This window comes from Larimichthys crocea, chromosome XXI (assembly GCF_000972845.2).
Source record: "Larimichthys crocea isolate SSNF chromosome XXI, L_crocea_2.0, whole genome shotgun sequence".
NCBI classification, from domain to species: Eukaryota; Metazoa; Chordata; class Actinopteri; family Sciaenidae; genus Larimichthys; species Larimichthys crocea.
The window spans coordinates 17456401-17483009 of NC_040031.1; the positions used below are offsets into that span (position 1 = coordinate 17456401).

At 40.2% G+C, this 26609-nt stretch overlaps 1 protein-coding gene across 6 annotated transcripts in view; it reads left to right on the forward strand.

The window, feature by feature from the left end:
- sema4ba (sema domain, immunoglobulin domain (Ig), transmembrane domain (TM) and short cytoplasmic domain, (semaphorin) 4Ba) overlaps positions 1 to 26609 on the forward strand; it is a 70729-nt gene that overhangs the window by 22641 nt on the left and 21479 nt on the right. The window contains exon 2 of one of the 6 annotated variants that reach the window (XM_027272642.1): positions 9457 to 9500. The exons of 2 other annotated variants lie outside the window; for them this stretch is intronic. The gene's annotated coding sequence lies outside the window, so the exon portion shown is untranslated. Of the gene's footprint in view, positions 1 to 85; positions 229 to 9266; positions 9501 to 14905; positions 15011 to 26609 lie in introns of those variants that run through there. 3 more of the 6 variants (XM_019255845.2, XM_010734321.3, XM_027272645.1) reach the window with 3 other exon arrangements.

Consider the following 26609-nt stretch of genomic DNA (forward strand, 5'->3'; position numbering starts at 1 on the left):
TATTTTTCTTCCCCCTCCCCTTCCGACTTGCTACTGCCGCCGCCGCCGCTGCTGCTGCTGCTGCTCTCACTGGTGGCGATAGTGGTGGATGCGTGCGTGCGGTGCCGGTTCAGCTGCATCTCTGGGCATCTCTTGGGATCCCTGCAGAGCTTCTTTTTCCTCTGTCACCACTCGACCGAGAGCCGCTCCTACTGAGCACTGCAAGACCTTGTCCTCTGCTGATAAAAGGTAATTATTCTGTCTCATGACAAAAGATATTTATTGTAAAAGAAGAGGGGGGAAAAGGGGGAGTAGAGAGAGTGATAGACAGAAGGTTTGACTGAGTGTCCAGTTAACTGCTGAGTAAATTGGTCTGGTTGCTGAAAGCTTGTAGTCGCCACAGTGCTGGATGCCATGGCAATTGCTCCCTCACCCTCACTGTGTGTGTGCATATACTGTAGTATGGTGTTGGTTTCCATGGTAAAGATGAGACGGATCCCCGTGCTGGCTCAGAGGTAATTCAGCATGTGTCGTGGAGAGCTACAATTACCTTTGGTGTCAAGTGATTTCTCATCTCCTGTGCATATTTTATTAGTGATTACAGAAAGCTTGTTTGTTTTTTAAATATCACAGCTCTGTTGTACTTTTTTTTCGTAAAAGACATTTGCATCAGATAATCATTGATTTCACTTCCGTGTGACATACGTCTCACTTTGGTTTGTCTGCTCTACAAAAACTGGGCGTGTACAACGGTAGTCATGTAGTCGAGATGAATGATGCTGTGGGTGTTATCTGCATGCAGATTTTTGACTGCTACAGAAATGTAACAATGATTTACCGTGCGTTACGTAGATGCTTACCCAAACACTTTTCCTTCTTCGTCATTGTCTCCTAACGGGATGCGTACTTCCAGAACAGGACCACAGTGAGTTGGTTGTAAATGTACAGTAGGTGATTTTTTCACGGAGTTGTTTAACCTTAACTCTTGCACTACATCAGATGCTAACTTAATATTTTATGTCTCGTCTGCCCCACATGTAGATGGCCTTATAACTAATTCATCCTCAGGATTTTCCCTGTGTTTGAGTCATCATGTATTGCTCTTCCCTTTTGTCTTACCCATTCATCTCATTAGGTCATTACCTTCAGTACATTAGGAGTATAACATTTCCCTTTTGTTGTAGTCATCTCGATTAACGAGCACATCTAAATCAGCCCTTTGGGATCAGTATATAATGTGGAGAAGGGTTTCAGTCAAGAGAAACCACGTGATAGTTTTAGGGTCAGTTTATGATATCCCCACGGGGGAGGGGGTTATGTTTACAGTGAAGGTAATTGGTCTTTGAGACTCAGCGAACACACAGTACATTACCCTTGAGGGTTTATTCTTCTGCATTTGCTGAAAAATAGGCTACGTAGCTACAGCACGTATGTAATTAGAGACAGCTGAAACTGAAAGTAAATGTCCCACTTTGTCATTTTCACCTTCGTCATTATCACATGAAAGACGAGGTGACGTCACCACGCCAGCGGACTGTTATAATGTCTTGAAAATGCCCATTGGGTATGATCGCGTTTGACTTTAAGCTGTTACTGCCTAAGTAATAAATTATGTTAATGTGCTGTGGGATCTAAAACAATTACAAACTACCTTCTGTTCTGCGGTCGTGTATATAAATATGTTTCATTTATGTGCAATGTGGATAAATGACATGGAAAGTGGTAAATCTGTCCTTTGGGCTAGAACTTCCTTTGAAGTACAGAAGTGCTGGGCGATATGTTTAAAATGTGCGTGTAACTTTTGAATCATATTTATAAATATTGTATGCCAATAATTTTCTCGTTTTAATCGTTTGGTCCAAAAACGGTGATCACGCTTCCTATAGCTTTAAAAAAGCCTCATTTTGTCTGATCAACAGCGCAAATCTCAAATATATTCAATCCTCACATTTGAGGAGCTCAACACGAGAATATTTTTTTACTTAAACCATTAATGAAGGATCAAGGATCATTTTGGAAACGGATCTGAAAAATGCAAAATCGTATAGCTGAAAACAGGGCTGTTCTCTTAGCTCATGAAAAGTTGGCATGTTGGAGATGAATGATTTTCCAATCACATAACTATCAATCTAATAGCGCCATACAACTGCCCTGCTTACTGATTAACAGCTGTAGTGAGCTGATACACCGGCAGATATTAAAAAGGAAAGCTATCACAGTATAACTGGAATAGAAACATCGGTTAAGTTTATTTCATCTCACAGTATATGAGGTCGTATTGCCCTTTATTTTACTCTATGACATGAGCTCGGAGAAATCATACAGACGTTGTTGGACTGACGAATCCAATTTCTTACCACGAGAGGAGAAAAAAACGGCTTGATTAAATTCCCTCTCTGTCGCACAGAGGAGGACATGGTTATTACTGTAGTAGGGGTGTGTGTGTGTGTGAGGGGAGGAGGGGGGAAGCTTAGGTAGAAAATACAGGAAAGTTGAGCTGCTGCCACGGACATGGAGGGCCACCTGAGGAGCATCCGAGCTGTTCCTCTCGCTCTGTCTGTTGAATTTCAAGCAGTCCTACTGGCTTTGGAGCTGTGCCATTGGCTCCGCTTTGACAAATTGTTAATCCAATAAATAGTTTGGCAAGGCAGAGCCACTACAAACATTTCTCTGTATCAAGATAAATACAGATCAGGAGAGGACTGAAGGGGAAAAAACAGCCTCATGCAACGAAAAGCACCTGAAAGAGAGCATGATGTGACAAGTCACACGTACACTATGATGATGTAGTGGACGTGACTGGAAATGCTGGGAACCAGTAGTAGTTCAGACTAGTGAGTAATAGACGGAGCCAAAATGAGGATGTATGCAACAGTTTAATGAAAGGATCAGTGGTGAGTCACATAGCTCTCACACACACACACACACACACACACACACACACCCCAGAGATTGTTCATTGGCATTACCTCCCTGCCAGAGGGCAGTCATCCCACAAACCCTCTCTGCTGGAGAGCAACGATGTCAGAAGTGGTAGAGTAATGCCTTTGCTTGTGTCACAACGGGACATCACAGCTTCATTTTTTTGCCCTTCCCCATCCCAAACAGAAAAAGCAAAAACCTCAACATCCCACACACACCAGACCTTCTGAGAAGAGCATGATTGATCATATGCTAGGTACATTACACACCCTCCAACCAGTCACACTGTATGCGAAAATGAGTCAGTCACCTCAATACTGGGTCACACTGTGCCACCTCAGCTGGTACTTTTCCAGACAGCTCATTCACCTTTTCTACAAATAGAGAGGATTAAAAATGTGTCCTATTTAGATTTAAAGATTTAAAAGTAGGGCTGCAACCCTGATTGTTTTCATTGTTGATTAATCTCCTGGAAATCACCTTGATTTTCACTTATTAATCATTTAGTTTATAAAATGTCTAAGAGCAAATCCAACTCAGTATTACATACTGTGATAAAGTTTATAACACCTTAATAACCAGCAGTGGCTGTCTGTGGGTCAGACATTACAAATATATACTGTGCAGCTCACTGTTGTGTATTACTTTATTATAAAATCTCTAAAATCTAGACTTTTAAGAAGAAAAATATAGCGTACAGCACATGTAGGATATTTAAATGTATATTTATGTAAAAGCCACTTAAAAAACTTAATCCAAAAAAGAAAAAGTGGTTATAAATCATGTAAACATCATGTTTACACTGAGAGATACCGTGAGACAGAGTGGAATAAGATGATTCTAACAACCTTTGAGCTTCATCTGTATGTTAAGGGGTTAAATTTTTAAACCATGTACTAATAATGACACATCAGTGTCTGTGTTTTACACGATGAGTTATCTGCTTTCACATTCAGTCAGCTTGAGGTGAGACTTCGACTGAGCTGGAGTTAGTTTGTTTGCTGGGATTTTCCTTTTTCGCTGGTAGCACTGAACAGATGCTTGAAGTAAGTGTCGACCATGGCCATACCGTTACTATGCAACTGCTGACAACCCGTTAGATGCACAGCGGTGCGTTTGCTGATGTGAAATATATTTTACTTCTTGTTCACAGTGATTTTAGTGCTTAAAACATGCTTAGGTCTCTATGTGGTTGAGAAAGAACCATAGCCCATCTGTTACAATCTATTTGATGGTAACAGTGTATAGCTGCTGTGAAGAAGGCAAAGAAGAAGGAAGAAGTGGCAAAAGTATATATATATTTTTTTCATTTGTCACATTTTCTGGCACACGAATCACAAACATTACTGTTTCAACACATTGGACAGCGCTGTGTTAACGGCACATTACTGCAGTAAAACTGAGATTCATCTCGATAACGCAGCCAGTGTAAACCCTGAGCACAGAAGTGATAACATGATGCTGAGCGTTGCCACGGTTGCTCAGTTGTCTCCAGCGCTTCTGTCAGCCTCAGTGACTCTAAGTAGCCTAGCGCTGCTATCTGGTGTGTTTCCATTAAGCTAATATGTGAAACACGAGGGCTTATCGCGCCGCTGTAATTCCTCGACTGTTATTCATTTATATAGAATTACCTGTCAGCACTTATGCCTGGCTTGCGAGTAAAACACGCTGGAGAATGGAAATGATCAAACTTGCATTTTCACAAGCTTATGTCGCGTGTTTAATTGTTATCAAAAATTAGAATATGTTGGACAAATCTCCAGCAGACCACACTTTATTCACCTCTGGTTAGAGATGTTGTTACTGGTCTCTGGTTAATTGTTTATTGAGAATCAAATGACCTGTGGATCACAGTAATATTACCATAAATGCATAACATAAAACATACCTTTTCAGAATATTGTTGATAGACCCATCAATGGGTAAAAAGCACAATGTCATTTGCGAACACAGAGCAACAAATTCTGGATGCTTTCAACCTATTTTTTCAAACAGTATACTCAAAGCTCTTCCATTTCTCAAAGCGTAACTTAAGCATTTTCAACCTGGATCTTACTTTCTCATGGTTCGTGTCTAATTGGGACAACAAGTTTTGAATTTGGTCCAGTTTTGAGCGAGCCGTGAAATGGACTGCGGCGTAATCGTTGCAAGTGCTTGTTTTTGCTACTGAATGGCTCAGATTGTTATTGTAAGTGTCTGAAGGCTGCAGCGTTCTCACTCAATACTGGACCAAACTGTCCCCATTAGACTGTTTGACACAAAAACATGGCAAAAAAAAGTCCAGGTTGAAAAATACCAAAGGTACATTTTTAATATTTACGGATAACCCTAACTAATTTCAAAATAAGCCTTCAGTTGACATCCATTCCTTTACTAAACTTCCCTTTTTACCCAATAAATGTTAAACATTTCTAATAAATGATCATTTTTGCATTTTCTAATCGTAGCCGGTGAGTCCCTTTGTGTAGACGTCGGGGGGAATAGAGGAAATGAAAAGCTACATTTTGAGAACAGCCGCATTAACTTGGCCACAAGTGTTGAAAAAGGCCAGTCTTTGTCTGTTTGACTGGCCTGAGCCACGTGTTTAGTAAGTCTGCCAGAGGGGTCCTTTATGTTCTATGGATTGTTTACAAAAGGTCGTCTGCGTGGCAGTGGCAGGTGGTCCATCTCAACAAGAGGTGTCCAATACGGAAGCGGGAATCTGACTGGCATCGACTGTAAATGAGACATCCAGTGAGTATCCTTGGTGTGGTCTAAGTACGTCTCAGGTGACCGTAAAGAAACTTGACTCTGCACAGAAACACTGAGCCAACATTCAGAATCCCAACACCTCAAACTTGGCACCGCGTCTCTCTCCTTAGCAGTTGCCTAAAGTGTATAATTAGCATCTGCTATTTTAGAAACAGGCGTCCCCGTCTCAACTCCCTCCCCCTCCCGTTATCTTACACTTCTCTCTATTTACCCTGGAAATATTTCTGGAGAAGGGATGTGAAGTTATTTGGTAGCACTTCACTTAAACAGGACTTTTTCACAACTTGTGCATTCATTGGCATATTTAAAGATCCACATGTACATCTCCTTTCCTTTCTATGAGGCCATTAGAATACATATCAAACAGTATATAACAAATGCGAGGTATTAATATTAATATTAATATACTGGTGTAACAAATAAATCCAGGCTCTGTTTATAAAACATAGAGAGCAGTATGTGGTTCATCACAGTTGAGTGTCCCCTTTACAATTCATGAAACAGCCCCTTCGGAGACTTTGTTGCATCACTGCTGTTGTACTTTCAGTGGCATGGCCTGAAAACTATGTCCTTGCTGGTGTTGTGAGTATTATTTTAGAACTACTTAGCGGCTCAACTTTGCACACCAACTTTTAATGTCTACGTGCCTTTCATACAGCGTCTTGTACAGTAGATCTCTCTTTTCAGCATGTTAAAGCACGTTCCAGTGTTACAGTATTATTTTAATTGGACAGCGTCTGTATACATGCTTGCAGGTTTAGTTTGTAATTCCTGGCCACATTCTTTAGAAAAATAGGGGGCAGCATTTTATCTCCCACTGCACTCAATGTAATGCTTTTCAAGATTGTTTACATTTAGACATGCGTTGTGAACCTCGTAAAAAAATTTAGGGAAGTACCTAACTCCTAAGATGTAACCACACGATTATTTCTGTTTATTCACATGAATAACTTAATGTTAGGGTTACAGTGGTATGAACCCAAACTAAATATATTTGATCCAAAAGAATAAATGCACCCTGGTGACTATTATAGACAACTTTTGAAATGCTTTGTGTTTTGTTTATATCAATCAGGGCTCTGCCAACTTACTTCATAGTAAAGCAGGAATCAAGTAACAGACACATTTTCAGCATTTATCAGGTTGTCCAACTTCCTTGCTTACTTTTTGTCCGGTCTCTGTATAAATATGAAGTAGTATCCTTGAGCTCTGGGTGCCAACAGGCGGCTATAATAACAACAGATTACAACAACAAATGTCTGCACTGCAGAGTGGAGATAAATCCACTTTTAAAGCCCAAAAGTTTAAAAAAAATAAACTCTGAGCTCTCATCCCTCCTGCTGGTAAACGTCTCCAGATCAGAGCACAAGCCAGCCTGGCTCCAGGTGTTTTGTTTTTTTTTTTTTACCTCAAGAAGCTCCGGCTCTTCCCTTGCCATCTCTTCATAGAGCGACCCCAGATCAGAGACCCTGGCCTCAGCAGCTGTTGGTCGACTAGCAGTACATCTGTCCGTCCTCCACCTGGCTCTTTACTTTTCAGCCTAGACGCTGCATTGACTCAGTATTGCCTCTTGAGGCACAAGTGGTATTACAAGATAGTACAAGCCAAAGCGAATCATCGAGCAGTAGATATAGCACACAGCACAACAGACAGATGTCTTTGACATGACGTCATAGCTGTTACATGGTCACCTCCAGGGTGATATGATGTTTGTTCATCCTTTAAATGCTTTTAACATTCTTGAACTTCAATTCTTGCCTAATCTATGTGCAGGAAATATAAGCATGCATTGTATTTTGCACCAGCAGGGCGGGGATCATGTCGCAACACTGCTGATAAAATCTTAGTTTAACATATCAGATTTTTGCGTCTATGATGTTACAGATTAACGTGAAAAATGTAAAGAATGTTTCTTGAAGAAGTGATAAGCGAGTAAACCTTATCACTCAAAACTGGAGTTACAGGAATGTTTGTGCTGAAACATTTATATTTTTCACAGACGGACAACGACAGAAACACAATGCACCATTTGATCCACTGAAAAAAATACAATGCAGTGATGTTTAACGGCTGAAATAAACACTTCTGTGCCAACCATACAGCATACAGTGTGTTTAGTAGTATGCTCATTGTTCTTAAGCATTGTTGTTGTTATCAATATAATTGTACTTTTAAAGATAGAGTACAAAAAGAAAGGGTACCCTATCAAACATGGGTACTATAATCTGATAGTGATGAGTTTTTGTACTCTGAGAGTCAGTTCTGGTCTACTTTCTTCTGAGCATGTTGATGATGAAGTCCACAGATTTGTATGCGGCCTTGGATATCACATTAGAAGTTTTACAGTTTGATTATATACTTAAGATTTTGTGTCAAAAACAAAAAGATTTTGTTTCTTACTGATTACCAAATGTTTCCCACTGATACTAAATACAGAGAAAGGTTTAGGTGGTTAGTTGGTAGCTTAAAGTGACTGGCAATTACAATCATTAAAGTCAGTCTTTATACGGGCGCAAGCAGCTGGCTGAGAGGCAAACATCTGCAATCCATAACAAAGGAACCAACAACTCTTAGGAGAGCTAAACAAACAAACAAAGCTATGTTCAATGTGATTAGGACTCATTTAGATTCTGCTCCCACTGTAAAATCATGTCTTGCATAAATGTTTTTTTTTTTTTTTGTAAGTGGCTTATGCACGAGGTGATTGTGATTTCCTAAAAGTGAAGCAGTCATCAATCTTGTGACCAGAAAATCACAGGATACATCTGAGTAATGTTTTTATTTTACTGGAATTAAGGGTGAAACATGTAAATCATCTGAATCAAATTTAGGTAAATAACATTCCCGGCATATTATAAATTCATACAAAGAAAAACAATCAGGGTGGCTACTCTGGAGTAACAATAAAAATGACAATAATTGTAAAACAATCATGTTGCAAAGAAACGGCCACCAAGATTTATTAAATTTTGCAAGCGAGATGTGGATCATGCACCTAACTTTCTCCATCTTGACAAACTGAAAAATATCCCTGATCCGAGAGGAGTGAGAGGGTGGCACAGGAGACTTCCACCTCAGCAAAATCAAATATCTAGATAAAGGGAGACAACTGCTACAAAGTCCGCTTAATACAATGTTACGAACATATCAGAGTGAAAATGAAAGCGCAGTTAACCTGAAATAACCTCCAAACAAAGCCATAAATGCTCTCAGTTCAGATCGAGTCATTGTACAAATGGAAACTGAGTTGAATATCTGCGTCTAGTAAGTGAAGGGCAAGACCAAAACATGTGGACACGGATGGCCGGAGCCTGATGACAGCTTATGTGCACGGGGTCGACATCAATATAGAATTTAGAAAGCCTAACTTGAGTGAGAGTGTTTACTTATTTATACATTTTTTTAAAAGTCTTCTAAGGACACTTGTTGGTGTTGTTGTTCCTCAGTAGTTTCATAATTATGCTGTAATTTAATAGTCCCACTGCTCCTATATATGAGTAAACCTGGTGGTTTAAGTGAGAAATGAGTCAAGATCATTCTCTGGTAGTCTCACCTTCCTCTCTCTTACTCCTTCCTCCCTCCCTCTCTCAGTGTGTGAGGGAGGAGCCACAGTGTTGAGTGGTTAGAGGCAGGCTGTAGTACGACACTGTGTCAGGGAGAGGGAGAGTGTGGACCTGTGGACTCAGAGCTGTCATCTACAAGGGTTTTAAACCCCGTTTCTGTGGATTTTCTTCTGACATTTCCTGGTGGAGGAATCAATCTCTCTGTGTCACCTAAAGGAAACCTTTTTTTTTTTTTTTTTAGATCTGAAGGACGTTTTTGGTCTCTCAGCTGAACTGGAACAGAGCGTAAGTCAGTGCTGTTATAGCTTGTGTTCATTAAGTGTGTGGTGCCGTGGCTTCATGAATCATTGATGTGCGCACGCTGCAGATCTGGTTACTTATTGAAACGATGCCAGGATGACATGTTAGAGAATTATAAACTTGGTATGACTAAGTCTGCGTGGGGTTTGTTTCTGTTGTTTCTCTCTTTAAAAGGATAAGTGGGTGTGAGCTGACAGCAAACAGCCCTCCGCCCTCTCCAGTAGGTCTTTATCGCAAGGTGATAGCAGGGCAAGGGGGTCATTAAAGAGCCAGTCTGGGTGCATCTTGTGCTTGTATTTGTGAGAGCTACCCTTGCATTAAGAGATGTTGGTCTTGGACTTGTTTTCTTTAGAAACACAGCTATTTACCTGGGTGTGTTCGTATTTTAAGCTAGTTCACTGGTTTGTATGTGTCTTTAATAATGCAGAAAGAAAACAGAGTATGGCTCTGACTCCTTAGCCGAGGCACGACTCATCTGGAGTAAGCATGTAGACTGGAAGAGGGGCCTCTTTCCACAGATAGGAGTTAGTGAATCTGGCAGCCAGTGCACACATATCCTCTCCCGGCCTGGAAACTTTATGTGAACTCAAAGGAGTGTGGAAAAGCTGATGGGCAACAAGTACATAAATATCAACACAAAGTCTTGTGTGTCTGGTTGTGATAGCTGAGAGCCGGCACAGTCAAACCGTTGAGGACTTTTTGTGCCGTGACAGTGGTTCATGTTGTGATGCTGGCAGCTACGAGACAGGAGCATCAGGTGTTATCGTGAAATTCAAATCTCTCACCCACGTGCTGCTGGCAGCACAATCAAAACTAATGCCAAATTGTTAGCTGTGTGTGGGTGGTAGTTAATGGATAGTAGCCGTAAATGGAAAAGTTTGTCAAAAGTAAACAAGGAGGCCGACCTGAGATTTTTATTTACTCTTCTTGCTTACTTTTGAGTGTACACTGCCAAGTACCTTTTACTTCAAAAGCTCTCAGGCCCCTTCTCCAGTGTTATTAGAGTTTGACGAAACAAAACTGTTTTGTGAAGCAACAAAGAAATGTGTGTAATTTTCCACTCATTAGATATGTTTCGAAGACATAAGAGCTATAAGACCTTTCTTGGAATAGTAATTTGTAATGTCTCATATGGTTTATATTCATCTTCGTGTCCTTCATTGGAAAACAGCTTACAAGTTCACATCTTAAACTCAGATTTAAAGTTATCACAGAGATATTTTTCCCCTGTCAGCACATTAATTTGAAAACAGCCTCCAAGCGTTGTAAGCTTTGTACATACATCATGCTGCACAAGCAAAGCACTCTCCAAAAAGTGCTCAGGAAAGCCTGATAACTCTCCCATGTGGAGAGCAAAAGAGGCATCGGCGTGTTGAACATTGACTGAAATGCAATCTTTGAAACAATGTTGCGTTTTATTAGCTTTCCTGAAAGTTATTTGCATTTTTTCTGTGTCTTTCTCGTCATTCTTGTGTATCAAGTTGCTAGTCAAATATCCGTTGGTTACTCCAGAAGCTTCGAAACTGGCTGTAGCCCCCAGAGGCTAAGATGATAGCTGAGGGGCTACGAGACTGAGGGGCGGCTGGACATGAAAGATAACTATCCCAACCGAGCTTCCTATTAAGATTTCAAGGTTTATATCCAAATGTAGTGCAAATTTTGAGAAAAGGAGATGAAAGAAAATGTAAATGAAAGTGTGATTACTGCTGGTGATTGTAATCACAGTAATGGTAATGACTTTTTGAGTTGGTTGCCATTAAAGCATTGCAGAAAAAGTGGGTGCGACAAGATGCTGTAATTAAATAAGCACCAGTCAAACCTCAAAAGGAGAAACTGTTTCAGAAAACACAACATAAGATATTTATTTTTTGTTTCATATATTAATTTGAGGTTTCCATATCTGATATTTTCATCTGCCATAATTTTCTTTGTCTTTTTACTGGAGTGGAAGCTTCCTGTATGTTGTGATCCATTCAGTCTGTTTCCATTTTGATTTTACGATAAAGCAACTTTCACACCTCAGTTTTGTTAGAGTTCCCCTCTTTTTCTTTTTTTATTTTTTGTGCAAATTCAAAATATGCGTAAAAACAAGTCGATGGAAACCCACCCACAGACACAGATCCTCAAATGATGAACAAACACCCAACAGGACTGGAACAAGTGAGAGCGTTCATGAATTTTTGAGAACGGTTAATTATTCCACAAGAGGGTGGAATATAATCAACCGCGCTATCTCTGTTTGTGACAGAGAAAGTTTTTGTTTTACGGCCTCATATATGGAGATCCATCTGTCTGCTGTAGGAGCAAAGCCTGTCTGTGCTGACCTTGCCCTGCTGTTTTCTTTTGGGTTGATCCACAAAGAAAACAGCTGGCAGTTGCATTCTGGACACCGGCGGCCTTGACAATGAACAGCCTGTATGATGCTGTCAGAAAAGCTTTGGCTCATTGGTAAAGCACGGTGCCTGTAATATCAATACCTCAAATCCAGGCTTCTTCACAAACATGTTGTTCACAACGCGGTCCCAGAGAAAGTTTGAATATCTGCGTTTGTAAACTGGAACGCTGAAGATGAATTTGATACAGCGCCGTTCTACATCAAGTCTGCTGAAAGGAAAAACGAGCAACATGGATAAAATTACACTCGTGTGTTGTGAAGATGCTCAAAGCGGTGAGCAACCTGTTGCAGATTACTGAATCTGTTGAGAGGAGAAAAAGACAAAGAAGAAATAAATCTTACTGAATCACACTGTTTTATCACAGCTTAATCCTCCATGCTGGCCCCATATGCACATGTTTCCGTTTTGTCAGCATATCCCAAGGGCATTTTCTCAGCATTAGGCTACTCTGATCCATCTCCTTCATCTGTTTATACAGTCAGGTTGACTCTGTCAGTGTGTGTGTGTGTGTGTGTGTGTGTGTGTGTAGGAGATTTTTCTTTCATGTGTTTTCCTCTCCATATGGTTTGGTGTCACAAATGTTAGTTCAGATTTCACACACGTTTAGACACTTGTGCAAATACAGACTAAAATTTATGTGACAAGACACACACTGCAGCTCTGAATTGGATATTATAGTTCATGTCATATTTATTTCTTGCAATAAATTCAAAGTATGTTTTTAAACTTCAGCTGTAATATCGTGTGCTGCCTTCCAAAGCTATGTTTACAGCTATGGGACAAAGCTGCAGAAGATGATCTGTCTGTTAGTTGAACTTATTCAACTGAGTTATATCATTTAAATTTGGAAATAGTAAGAATGACACTGACTGTATGGTCTCATCCTGCAGCTTTTGATCATATTTCATGAGCTACATCGGGAGTTGTAGATGTCGCTCTTCCATGTTGGCCTAAAAGTTGAGAAAAAGTTTATTTTTGACCTTTTGTTAAGAGCAGTTAACACAATCTCAGCTAATTAGTGTCTGTTCTGGATGTTTAAATCGTACCGTATCTGTTTGTGTTCATTAAAATGAATGAGAAAAGGGTTAATAGCTGAAGCAGATGGGGGGGGTGAGCTATTGAGTGGCCAGCCACTTGTAACCTAAAGGTTAAATACAGGCCTTCAGGGAGTCCTATTACTGTGTACTCACTGATGGGAACTCTGCAAACATGCATTCTGGGAGCACAGCGGGCTCCTCTGTTTATTCCCAGTCCAGCACTGTGCCACGATGTGGGAAATGACTGTGGACATGGAACATGGCCAGAACGCTCTGTTTGCTCGAGTGTCTCAGATACGCATAGTTCTGCCTCTTAACCCGTATGAAACATGGACCGAAACACGTCACATACGCGTTAAAGCGCTCCGGACCTGCCCTTGTTTTGGCAATGTCTCATTTTAACCGTACACAAGCTTGTGAAACAGCTTTGAGGAACCCGAGCGGAGTATGTTTACACGTATGTCAGCGTTTCTTATGTGATGGTGTGAGAATCGCAAAATTGTCTTTTCAGGGTGTGTTTCCATCCCCCCCTATCTCTCCTCCAACACCTGTTCATCCTACATGTTTCATGTTTAATAATAAAGTTCTATTTAAATCCTTGCAGCTATGTGTGACCCTGCAACCCTGACACTGGACCTTACGGACGACCATAAGGTGTCATGTACAGCGAACGTGCATCAGGTTGTTGTTAGCGGTCGGGCTTGTTCGTGTGGTTCTTGACATGAGTACCAGAGTGGGCCTGATTAATGGAATCAGCCTCCAACTGAGCCTTGTTTAGCAGCCGGGTCCCTCCCCCACTGCTGTGATTTGATATCTCTGAGCATTCCAGGTTGTGCCCTTTACTCTGCTAATGGTGCTACTGACCCTCTCAGACATTCCTGACATAAGCGTCTGATCACAGGAGTCTAATTGCCTCACTGTAAACAAGCTGTAATATTAACGTACAGTACCTTTTTTTTTTTTACCTAGAAGAAGTAGGAAAGATATTTGACGCACGTTGCTGGTTGAAACAAGCTCCACTGACTGACTGAGTTGTTCTTCTGTGACCCAAATAGTGCTGGGAGGGTCACATGGTTTTCAGTATGACATCCTCTGTGAAAATGATGATTGAGAAATGTGCAAAGCATGACAGAGAGGAGTGAATATGCTGCTAAAGTATGAGGGGGAGGTGTGAGTGTGCATCTTTTATCCCTTAAGAAAACACTCCTCACTTTCTCCAAGTGTGTAATGCAACCTGCTCTGCTCTGTGTTGTCACCTGTCGTTGATGTAGCCCAGAGCAGGAAAAACAAAGTTTTTGTCAGAATCGGACATTTTTATGTTAATGGAGGCGAAATCAGACTTTTGTTAGCCAAGCGTTTTGGTGTTCATGTGTGATTTAAGTACCTGTCAAGTTGCCAAACAGCGTTTTTATGTATCTTTATGATAACAGGCTTTTCTTACAGACTTGGAGTGGCCATCAGCACAAGCTATAAAGACTTTTTATACGCTCTACTCTATTACGAGTACAACCCGGCCTTGTCAAAACCGGAGATTTGCACAGTAGTAGCGAAATGATATTGTTTTTCTTTAAAAAAAATCTTGTACAAACTGATCCTTGACACGGTAACATAATCTCTTTTCCTCAATGCTTTATTCCTCCAGTGCAAGAGATGGAAATCGAGATAGAGGAAGGGGGTTAAATGTAACAGAAGACCACACGACAGGAGCAGACTAAAAGCTTCCTGTGGCAGGACAGAGTGTAAGCCAGACCTAGCAGACAGGCTGGCAGGGCAGATGTTTTAGGTGAGAGGCACAGTAGATAGCAACGTCTGAATAATTCATCAGATTGGATTGAAGATGTGATATATTAAGACACAGCGCACAAGCCATCTTATGGCCTCTTTCAGCACTTTTTGTGCAGCATGAGTGGCTGCAGGGCACAGATCCCCCTGCATCTCTGCTTTCTTTCTGGCAGTTATCCACCAGAGTCTGGCCAGTGGAGGAGACAGTTATAGATGTGCTGGCTCTGGGTCTAGTGAGGCCTCTAGACATCTGGAGGGGATGAAGCTGTTCAGCATGCAGGTGCAGTTTAAGCTCACAGGAACTAACACTGTTGATGCCCCCCCCCCTCTCTCCTCCCAATATGAATTCTGCTGTGGTCAATGGGTCTCACTGGTTTAGGTGACAGAGAAGGAAATATATGCTTTCTCTGCTCGGACAGTCTGAATTCTGCGTTTGTCTGCTTTTCCTCATGTTTAGTTTGTGATACAAGCAAAACAGGCTTATTTATTCTGTCCCCGCTCGCATGTCAAATCACTGACCTTACATCTTATAGTTTATAAATAATGTGATGAATCACTTTGCTCGCCCCATGCTAACGTCAGAGCACAGCGTGAGCGCCAGAGAAGCCTTTCGGGTTTGCTGGAAGTGAGTTACTTTTGGACACTTAAGAATGTAGATGTTTGCTGAAATGACTTGAATGTTTTCTTGAACCACTTTTTGTACTGACGTCAGTAAACCTAAATACCACTTTGACCTTTTTTCTTTAGTTTACAAGAAATATGTCTAAACCTGACCTACTTCTAAACCACAACTGTAAGTGAAAAAAAAAAAGGTTCATTATTAGGTGTAAAATTTCATAATTTAGTGCGCGTCGTTGCAAAATAATGGACTATCCCTAACCTCTAAGTTGTGAAAGTAGGTTAACACATGTCACATGCTCCGATATCACAGTGGAGAATCTCATCTTTATAGTAACAGATCATTTCACCTCATCTCTCCAGCTCCCACCCACACACCATCCAGCTGTGGGGGCCTGGGCGCTGTATGGACGTGTCGGGACTCTGATTACATCTCAGATGCACACTAGTGTGGGCTTTTCACTGCAAACAAAGAGCTACATGAACTTCAAGGCTTCCTTTGACGTGCTTAACACCACGCTGTCTTAACTCACCTGTGAGAGCGGTTTAGCTTTAAATGTTTGATGAACTCTAGTTTAATTTCTACCGATTATGAGCCCTGGTTATTGTTTAACTTCACTAGAAGGAACTAAAGTATACCATCTGCAAAGTGATTTAAGAAATCATGTGATATAGGATCTCTGACTGTATACCTGCAGCCAAGCACGCTGAACTCTGTCATCTGATAGGTTGCTAATCCCCTTATTATGCTTGTCTGGTTAAATAGAACAGTCAGTCAGCCATTAAATCAACTAGCCTAGGGATCAATGTGGGCCCCATAATTTTTTCTGTTTGCTAGGCCGTGTACAGTGTGATTGAAAAGGGAAAATGTGAAAGGGCACAGGCAAATATGTATTAGTATAAACATGGTAAATTGGATCTAAACTTAGCAATGCTGGCTTGACAGATTTGCCCTTGAGTGACAACATTAGTGCGGTCTATAGGGCGATACTCTTGAGTGACAAGAGTTCATCTCCCTCGTATGGTTTTTCGCATACGCTGCCCTCACAGGTCAAATCTGGTCGTCTAGGATGTTTGATGTCAATGATTGGAATTTAGCCCAAATATCAGAGTGCTAAAGGATTCACAAGACGGCGTGGATAGCTGGGATACCAAGGCCTGAGTGACTCCTGAGGACTTGGAGTCAGGAATGTGCAACTCCCTATTGATCTTTTACTAAGTGAGGTCACTGCATGTGGGGGGCAGCTGCCCCGCTCTCAGACCCCACATAAAGGGCACAGACTACTCCCACAAAGATATTTTAATGTGGTCGATCTGGCAAAAAAAGAGGTCAAACAAGGAGGATTTGATTTGATTCGCTTCATATCAACTTTTAAGAGATGTTAGGGGTTATACCCAGAGATGAGAACTGGATTCAGAGAGTGTCAGACAACCAGTCTTTACATTGTTAACAGAGTTTCTCCACGCTCCATGTGCACCCCTCGAAAGATGTCTTTTATCTTAGTGTTGTGTGACTATATTTATAAAAGAAATCTATGTTTCTTATGTATTATTCGCAGATTAACACTATACAACAATACAATGAAATGTGTTGGACAAGAGGAACTGGGCAGCTCAGGATTAAAAGTGTGTAACATAGAAATAAGCTAAAGTACAAAGTAAAAAACAATACTATAATTGTTTATTAATTATGTTATGTATTACTGTATAAATTACTGTATAAATACATATGAACATACTATATAAATAGCATATATTACATTATTGGAATACTGATTGTAAGAGTAAAGCGCCAAATTTGCAGCGTGACAAGTGTTTTAGAAAATATTGCACAAAGAAATATCCAGGCTGGTAGTTGGTGCAGTTGGATCAGCTGACTGAAAAACATGCAGTTTTGCACATCTAACATAGAAATAGAAACATTCTTTAATTAAAAATTAAAATAGAAAACAAACAAGGATTACAATTTTGGACCTGATTACAACTACTTGGATAACAAACACTTCCTGGACTATGTAGATCTGTCTGCCACAATCTGTTATTTAAATTTATATAATTCAGAATATTGTTTATGTAACACTTTGTTAAAATAGCTGTTTCCGTGCTTTAAGTGGTTTCAAGATGCAGTAAAGCAGATGAGCATCATCTAAACTACTCCCCGTTGTATTATAGCAGCCCAGCTTAATGAGATGTTGCAAGATCATTATTATTGCTGTATCAATTAATTTGTTAATCTGTTGGTTTGATTTGATGGAAAGTTAGTTGATTAAATCTTGCGAGGACATCATTTACTAGTTTAAATTGTATTATTCCTATATATTAAAGGTATTATAAGTATAAAAAAGGTTTTTGACATCTAGTAATTCAACAGGGCCATTTTTCTGTGTTTTTTTATTGGTCTTGTGCACACATGAGGACACACATGCACACACTTGATGGGATACACGTTTCTGCCAATGGTGTCACACAGTTTCACTGATCTACAGGTGACGACTCAAGTTTCAAACATTCAAAATTTGCTTTACAGATGTTTCATATGAAAATTCATACATCACATTTATTAGATCTCGAGGATACGCAGCTTTTAAGCACTGACGTGTGAGAAACTCTCAAACAACAAGTCGCCTGGTTCGTTCTCGAGTGTTGCGATGTGCTTCGCCGACCCGAAAAATTCTTGAGCTGTGTTTAAGGCAGGTTTGTGGTTTGTGCCGTTGATGGGCGTGTGGAGGAGCAGACACTCTGAGCCTTTTATCGGTCTCGCACAGTGATGGATGTGTGCAGCTCTTTGCCCAATGGCCTATAGCCTGAGCTTCTGTCTAAGCCTCTAAGCTAGTGGAATGCGTGCAGCTTCTTGCTGTGGACATCAAGGGAGAACAGCCACGCCGCTTTGTTTACAGCCTTTCATGGATGCCACACCAGCCTAATCAATTTCAAAGTGGATAAATATTTCAATGCGTTGTTGGTGATTGAACGGTCCATGAATTTACATGGGCAGCAAATATTAATGCAGCACATTATTTCTCTTTCTTCAGTTGAATTTGTGCACTGTGACGTCTAAGAAACTCTATTAAAGGTTACCACACATTCTCAAATGTGTCAGTCTTTCCCCTGGTTAAATAAGTTAGGCCCTCCAACACAGCACAAGACACCAACTCCTTTATCCATACATGTATCGAGAGTACATCCATTTTCCTCTAAGACAGGGTGATCATCATCCTGGCCTGCAGGAGTCCAAAGTCAATTAAAGCTGAATTTTTAGGACTGACAATAAAGTTCTTTGGATATATACCAAGTATACATATTTCTGGTGGGGAACCTTCACTCGAACGATCTCCGATAAAGTCAGAACAACTTCTTTGCAGTATTTTTTTAAATTTTGGCCAGTCCCATAGAGTGGTGCAGAGTACCTTTTCCTTCTAACCACTTAATACAAGTGTCTGGGACATTAGGAGACCAACAATTTAGTTCAACCAGGGTTCTCATTAACTCATTTGTATTGTAATAGCTTCATTCTAGTTTGTTTCGGGGCTTTAAAAGTCCAATGTGTAGGATTTAGTGGCACCTGTCAGTGAAATTGCAGACTGGAACCAAAGGAAAACTCTCCGACACCTTCACCTTCTCCTTCCAAGCATGTCAGAAAAACTCAGGCCATATCTAGAGCCAGTCTTTGGTTTGTCTGCTCAGGGCCGCTGTAGAAAAACGGACAGTCTGTAATAGGACCCGCTCTCACTGTAGATATAAAGGACTCATTTTAAGCCAACGAAAATACAATCATTATTATATTCAGGTGATTAAAGACGGATGAAAACATACCAGTAAATATTATATTCAATTCCTGCCAATAGACACTCCTAAATGTGACACAGTGGACCTTTAAAACATGCTGTTTCCCAATCAGCCTCTTGTATGCCTTCTTGATGGTTTTTTTCATGTTATGTTAACTGTTTTTATCTGGTCTGTCATATGTTAAATACTGCCCTTGATATAGCTGTAGATGTGGGTTTATTCAAATGAAAGCGCACTGTATTATATAATACATGTAGTGTTTGATATTTAAAATAATTGCACATTAACCTTTGTTAATATTTGCTTTTGAAAAACAAACCCCAGCATACTGTAGCCGTGAGTCGCAGACTTATCTATTCTAACAAATCATGTTAGTGAAGGTAAACAAGAACATGCGAGATAAAGCACCTCGGGTCGATGTTGTGTTATCAGCACTTGTTCTATCAGGGTCAATATTTCAGTCCAGTGAGTGCAGACAGAATTATAAGGCAAACAAGTGGAGACATTTAAAATGGGAGTGAGCGTTTCAACAGGCTTGACCTACTTAAAGCCAGCCAGGGCTGAAGCAGCTCCTCACCTGTGTCTGGCAGACGCCAGGACCCGTCATAAAAACACAGACCCTCAATATCTTAAACAGTGCGCTGAACAATATTATTGTGTAGTTTTTATTTCTCTCATAAAATAATCTCTGGCGAATTCTTTTACTGGATATCGTCACACTTTCTTTGGCTGCTCCAAACTGTTACAGAACTTATTATCCAGTGACTACTGTGTATATGACAGTAAAACCTTTGCTTATTTTCAACGAATATGCACAGTAGTTTCATATACAGTGTGTATATGCTTTACAAGACATTTATAGAGTGTTTAGAGCCTGTGTCGGGGTTAAGATAAGTTCAGTGTTTGTTAAAGATTAACTTCCTCACACCTGATGATTGAATAACATTAGACTACCCAAACAAAATGTTTCCCTATCTATATTTTGAATGTTATCTCCTCTTAAAGGAGGTGAAGTCAGCAGGCTGTTACCCAGTGTGAACGCTTTTTCTCCATTAGAGTAATGGAAAAGAGAAATGGAAAAACTGTCACATACTGTAATTTCATTGCAAGAGATTCATATGTATATCTCATCAGTGCCCATTGTAAATGTAGTTTTCAGTTGAGGACTTTGACTTTGGAAAGCCCACAAAAATGTCACCCTGATCCCCAAGACTGCAGCATAAACACACATAAGATGGGAATTCTTCTCTTGAGCATTATTGTGTTGAAAGCAAAGAGACTGTGCTCAGCTCAGGGAAGTAATTTTAACTTTTCAGTAGCTGAAAGTGTGAAAGGTTTTATCTGCATCAGTTTAAAGATTTATCCGATTTATCAACACTCATTTGACATGTACTTGGAGTGGGATTAGCAAAATAAATACGTATGCTAATGTTTAAACTATGCTGGGAACAACTTTTTTCCAGGAGCTGAAGCCACAACGTTAAAACCTCCACTTAGTTATCAGTGAAATATTGTTTCACTTCACTTTAAATACAGATCCAAGAATATTTAAAGATTCAAGCCATGACATTTATTACTGAGCACTCATGTCCACCCTTTCAGAACCAATATTTATTACAATACTAATATTTATTGTCGTATAAACATGCAGACGAGTTCAGTGTACTGACAGTGTAGAATATCTGGACAGCTTATTGTACACTTTATACACTCAAGGATCATGTACTGGGACAATAAAGGGTGCAGAATGATTTTTAATAATTCCAGTAACTTATTAATGTCTTTATAAAATGTGTTGCCAACTTAGCATTAGGGTCCAGAAAGTGTATCAAATGATAAATCTCTGAATACTCCCAAAGATGTAGGTGTTCTTTTCTTTAGCAAAGGGGTGTGACAACATTAAAACAGACTGTAGAAAAGAAATAGGCCATTTCAGCAAGATCAGCAGGGCAGGCTGCTTCCTAAAAGTGGATCAGCTTACACTGGATTGTTGAAAACTGAAAAGAGTGCAGATAGAGAGAGAGAGAAAAGTGCCTTTTTCCCCCTGCCAATTTCTCCTCAATCCTTCGCTATTTATCATGTTTATTAATGACAACACTTGAATAGTTTTCCAGGTCCATGCGCTGTCTGATGTATTTTGACACAGAGCTAGTAATAAAAGTGGCACAGGGCCAGGAGAGGCAAAATGACTCTCACACAGATCTCATTCAATCAAGTATTTGCCTGGTGAGATGAGATACTCTCAGGTAATTTCCATATCCGTACAGGTGCCGATACATACATTTTTGAGTTTGATGAGGTGCCTAGAAATACTTATAATCACCTTCAGAAAAGAAGGAGTGTTTCTACTCTTACATTTTCTTGTCTTTCGTCCTTTCTCCCTCTGAGTATTGATGCCCTTTTCTGTCTGTCGTGGAGCCCATGCTGCTCTTCTTTCACCCACTTCGGCCTTGATAGTGATAGCAGGCCCTGCTCTGCTACTTTACATTTCATCAGCAAGCTGCTTCTGCTGGCTCTACATCTGTTATGGAAATTTGCGCAGAGGGGAAACGGTATGAAATGGAATATCATTTCAAATATTTTCACTTCTGAAACCGGGTTGATTTAGGCACTTGTAAAAGGTTTCAAAGACAGAGGTGATGAAATATGCTCATCCACTTTCACAGCCATATATTATGGTAATCTATCAATACATTCCTAGTGCCTGATAGCTTCAGATTTGATATGATTAAACAAGTTAGCGCTTGTGATAAAATGCAAAACCTCTGACCGCATGTCACAAAGCCCCGAGGAGAAACAAGCTTGATGAATTAAACTCCCCTGAACCTTAAGTTCAAAATGTGCCTTATCTCTGTTCAATAGTTTAATAAGATTTTAATTGAGCAATTAAAAGTCTTCGGAATAGCATATGGTCATAATTACTGCTGTATGGTTCACTCAGGGATGAATGAGCCATTAATTACTCTTAGCTGGGTCTGGGGATTGGGCTTAAAATGGGTCGAGAAGGAAAGAGAGAGTATTTCTTCAACCTCTACATAATCAGAAGTACAGACTTCTGAATTTCTATTAACTGGAGAACTGAGCTGGTGATTCATGAATTCATTACTACGTTTGTACATTAAGTTGTTAGGAACTAATAATTAGATTTAAACTAGTTATTTAATAAATCAGGTAAAATGTCATTGCGATTAAGGACTTAAGTAAATCAGTTGTGAGTAAATGCGTTGTACGCCCATCTAAAGTAACTGTAAGCACCTGGTTTTACAGTCCTGATGATATATTAAACATAACTGCCAATCCTTTGTAAGTTTAGATATTTCTTTGTTTTATTTCCGCATACATAAAGACATAAGAAACAAGTTAAACCCTAGAATGGATGGAAAATATCTGATGTTTACTAAGTTAATATGGTGATTTAGTCTAATGTCTAACTGAATACCACTCGCCTCACCCTTTCTCGCAAACAATAGGAGGCCCACCCACTGTGACCACAAAAAATTTGTCCCACTTCCATATTCTGGAAAGAGATTAACCAGAATCTTACTCACTGGCCTTCAAAATCTTCCCAGTTTACAACACTGGAGAAGTGTCGTGTTTAGTCAAACAGGTATATGACATACAGATCATCGTTTAGATATCCGTTGCACCTGGATGAACCTCTAGGTGCTAAGGTACTAAGAACTAGTGGGTGTTCTTGCTTTAGTGATACTTATCACACTTGCGTTACAACTATGCAAAGTTTGAACTTCCTGAGAGGTGACGCATACCTACTGGTACTGTGACCCGATCTGTGTGAGGGAAGTGCTGTAATCGCTTACTCATAGATAGGTATCTTTAGATCGGTTACGAAACAACCTGAGAGGTGGCAGAAACCTGGACTCCCACTCACGCTCGCCCCGGTGAATCAGCCTCACTCCGTCCATATGTGCAGCCGTGTTCCTCCATTAAAGCCTCTCCTGACAGATGATGTCCTCCATATCTCACATCTGCTCCTTCACACATCTGAGAGTCCTTCAGTGGCGTGAAGGTGTCAAGGGTGTTAGAGGGGGAAATGCTGATCACAGGTTGAAGGCCACATCTGGGAGCACGAGACCTGGGCTGTCAGACGTTTGTGACGTAGGTGGCCAGTGTGTGTGTGTGTGTGTGTGTGTGTGTACAGGTGGCTTTCTAAGATGACAGGCATACCAAGAGGTCGTATTTTTCAGTCAACACTTTTCCAGTCAACAGGCTGTGTGTGGAATCCAGAGAGCCTTGACCTCTTCTATGCTACTCAGATGGCAAATGCTAATGGTGGTGCCACCTGTTTCAACAGTATACGCAGTGCTGCTATTTATAATGCTAGTCTTTATAAGTAGTGCTCTCATTGGACACTGTTTGCCATTTGTTAATATACTGTAGTTGTATACCAGGACCTGTAATACTGGAAATGACTGGTTAATAGTCCTGGGAATTTCCCCGTTTGGTTAAATATTTATAAACCTCATTTCCTCTTTTTTTTGACTTACACTGATTTGACAGTGTATAAACTAAATGCCTAAAAGGTTTTATAGCATAAGACATGCTCATAACTTTTTAGGAAAGTGTTTTCACACTGAACTTATTGTGTACGCCTTCAGTTTCATGTTGACAGAGTTTTATTCTAATTACAATCACATTGCGTTAATGAATCAGTTCTTTGTTGCTGTTGTGTGAAAGTCACTCTCCCTGTTCCCAGCAGAGCTTCTTACTGCTTCATTTAATGGTCTCATCCCCTCCACAGCTAATTATTTTTACTTCATGGACTGTCAAAACTATTGCTATTACTTATATGGATGATGGGCTGTTGAGCAAATGCCTGTATACCATCAGTCAAACAGTGACATCCCTGTGGGCCAGTTATTTCCCACCCAGAAACACAAGATAATTCAAAATTTCCACTCGGGGATGTCCCCCTCACTTTTCAGAATCCTAATTTGTCACCCCCACTTCTTGTTCTTCCTGTCCAGACATCATAATCCTGGTGAAGGAAGCTCTGAGTTGATAAAAATGTTGACACATTCTTCTTGTTCGCCTTCAGTCATTACCTAGCACTTATAGGAATATAAGATTTGTGAGCGGTGGTGAGTCCCTGTTAAATATCTGTTTTGATTTACTACTAATAAACATACTGATGCTCGCTATTTGCTTCATTTTATTTATCTGTTTATTTCTTTATTCTGGGTAGAGATGTTAGTACGGCATTATCTCATTCTCCTTATCAGTTCCCTATTAATGAAATTGCATACTTGCATACCTCATGCAACATTTAAGCCTCATTTTTATGCTTTTATTAGACTTACAAAGATCCGTTTTATTATAACGTGTTGTCTGTTAGGTATGCAGTTTATCTGGCTGATGGAGACTTAATTGTGTCCTCCCACTATTAATATAGAACTATGACCTTTGATTAGACCCTGAATGTTTTATAATCCGTGCTTAAGGTGAACTGATCTGATATGTTGCTGGAGGTGGATATAGAGAGCTCTGGAAAGATTTAAGAGGAGATCATAGACAGAGAGAGTTGAGAGTATCATCCATAGCCAGAGCACAGTATCACGTCTGTGTTGGGAGTGAAAGGGATGATTCAGTTTATGCATCATGCAGGAGAGAGCGGTGAAGTGCAGAGTTGCATATAGATTTCTGTGCTGTCAGAGGGGCCCTTGTTCTCTCACTCACGCTGAGTCGAGCTCTCTCTACGTTCCTCATTCGGTTTCAGCTTGATGCATGCGGGCCTCTTTTTCCAACTGTCACACAAACCCAGAATTAATGTTAGCTTCACTGTCTCTTGGTCAAGTGGCATTCTCACTTTGAATTGTTCCACACAAGGGGCACTAATGATACTCACGGCTGACCTCCTTGTCTATTACATGTTATAGTCCACTGGTATCACGTAGGCTGCAAAAAAAAAGTCAGACTGTGGCCTAGCCTGGAGTTTCAAAAGCAGGAGACACTCGTAACCTCGCCTGCTTTTGTCATCATGAAGAGTCCCACTGCTGAAATACTTCACTGTCCAGACATCATTGATTATATTTCCTTTCGTAGCTTTAGCAAATCTGGACCGTGCACCAGTTTTAAAGGAGGTGATAGATTTAGATCTCTCCTGTCTGCATCATTTTTTAATTGAAAAACTGTAAATAAAACAGCATATTTCAAACAACTTAACCTAGAATAAAACACTTGATTTGCCCTTTGCTTCATTAAGTGTTATTCCTTCTTTTGGTGACTAAATTGACTGTTCCTGTATTTCTCATATTCAAGTCTTGTGTGTGTGTGTCTCTACTGCTAGAAATAACCCTTGTTGCGTCTTGTTCTTTGGCCTTTATCGTGGCCTCCTTGCTCCTCCAAATGTCATCTTTTAGGCAACTCAAATTTGGAGACGTCTGTGTTTGCAGCAAGTGTCAGACTCCTTATTGACTAAAAGTCAGAAGCCCCTTGATAGAAAACAGGAATAGCTCCGCTCGCTACCTTTTGCTATTGATTGCCATACCTCACATGAAACCGAATCTCCCGTTGGTTGCATTTAATGAGGAGCTCCCCGTGGCAGCTGTAATGGAGCGTTTGCAGTTGTAACTGGGATGTGTGTATTGAATTTCCTTTCACGTCTCACTACATTCAGTTAATCAGCATCACTGAATTGCCCCATAACTCCATTACTGGTGTAATAGTTGTCCTGTGGCTTTGTTCTGATGTATTCTTAAGAATTGTTGTAGCTTTTGTGGATAAAGACGTTAGCCAGTGTCAACTCTTAAATAGCAAAAAAAAACCTTTAAAGTTAAATTCCAATGAACTGTATTCATTTGAGGAGGGTACTACAGCAGGCCTATGCAAATATTAAACCAATTTCTTTTGGCTTTCAACACTTAAATCATTCCTCAACTGAGAGGAGGCAGCACTAAAGCCTTCAGCGACCTGTGAGAATCAAAACATTTCACACTATCAGTGGTTATATAACGTATACACACCATCCTTACCTCACAAAGTTCAACCAAGGAAAACTGCGGGACAGAAACCTCTTGTATTTCCTGTAATACGAGCTGGGTGTCACACCTTTTTATTGTCTTTGAGCTTAAACAAAGATTTCCAAGAAGTATCTCCCTTCTTTTATTTCCTGCACAGGGCAGGTACAAATAGTTCAGATGTGGAGATTACAGCCACGGCTGGAGCATAAGGTTGTTGTCAGCAGCTGACACTATCAAATTAACCTGACCGGAGCATTGTGCGTCAGACAAATCCTGCAGCAAAGCTCATTCATGTAGTGTTCTGTTAATGATCACCACAGTGATATCACTTGCTCAACACTTTGAACAGAAACTGAAAGCAATACAACACGACCTCAGATCTGTAGAAAAAGGTCGGTTTGAGCCTGGCAGATGGAGAAAATAGACTGTTGTCGTGTTGCATTTACATTTAAAATATAATGTGGTGTGATTGTTGTGTTGCTTTTGTTTTTCAATGGC